We start from the raw sequence: 373 nt of genomic DNA, 5'->3' as shown, positions 1-373 counted from the left end.
GTGGTTGATTGCGATTTCACTTTTTTAATGTTAGTTAGTGTGTAATGTTGCTGTTTGAGCATAAACAATATCTGCAAAGTTGCGGCGCTGAAAGTTCAATTCAAACAGAGATATCGTCTTTTAAAATTCTGGCACTTTAATGCATACAAAAACTGCTCGTAGGGACTACGAGCTACTTCCCGGGTTTGTGACATCACAAACCCTGATAAACCCCGCCCCTGGGAACATGCAATAAAGGGGGCGGGGCCATGTTGCACTGCTTTAGATAAGAGGTAGAAAACTAGGGGTGCACGTACAAATCTATTCATATATGAATCGCGATTCTGTCTTCTAACGATTCTAATGGATTCACAAGTTTCAAAATCAATGTTCT

Source organism: Sinocyclocheilus anshuiensis, unplaced genomic scaffold (genome assembly GCF_001515605.1).
Source record: "Sinocyclocheilus anshuiensis isolate Anshui unplaced genomic scaffold, SAMN03320099.WGS_v1.1 scaffold1642, whole genome shotgun sequence".
In the NCBI taxonomy this organism is placed as follows: domain Eukaryota; kingdom Metazoa; phylum Chordata; class Actinopteri; order Cypriniformes; family Cyprinidae; genus Sinocyclocheilus; species Sinocyclocheilus anshuiensis.
The sequence above is the reverse complement of the archived record's forward strand: the minus strand, read 5'-3'. Positions refer to the sequence as shown.